Source organism: Penaeus monodon, chromosome 33 (assembly GCF_015228065.2).
Source record: "Penaeus monodon isolate SGIC_2016 chromosome 33, NSTDA_Pmon_1, whole genome shotgun sequence".
NCBI lineage: Eukaryota > Metazoa > Arthropoda > Malacostraca > Decapoda > Penaeidae > Penaeus > Penaeus monodon.
Window position 1 is genome coordinate 21,397,188 of NC_051418.1, and position 526 is coordinate 21,397,713.

Here is a 526-nt window from a genome sequence, read left to right on the forward strand (position 1 = left end):
TTTTTTGGTAAAGGATTTCACAAAAAAAGGGGAAAGGGTTTTTAAATTACTTCAGTTTTTTTAATTGAAAAAATTTTGGTCTGAGAATTTCTTTAGAAATGAACTTTTTTACATAAAGGATTAAAGAAATTTAGTTGTGGGGAAAAGAATCGGGAAACCCTCTGAAACCCCTTTGGTAGGGGTATTTGTTTTAAAAAATAAGAGAGTTTTTACATATCAAACTGAAAAGGGTATGAATGTTTATGATGACTAAGACTTGTAAAAACTTCTATATGTAAAAAACTTAAATGATGATTAAAAAAAAATATGAGTTAACATTTAATAGTAAGAATGGGAGTTGATATTTTTGATAATTTTCCTGTCAAATGTGATTGAATACACACCATTATGTAAAATTTCCAAAGATGTCTCTTTCACTAGGTAAAGGCTCCTTAAAAACCAGTTGTACTCCCGTCGTCTGATTCCCGAACAAAAAATTTACGCAATACAATATACAGGTGGTTTGCTTAAAAACTTTTTTTGGTAG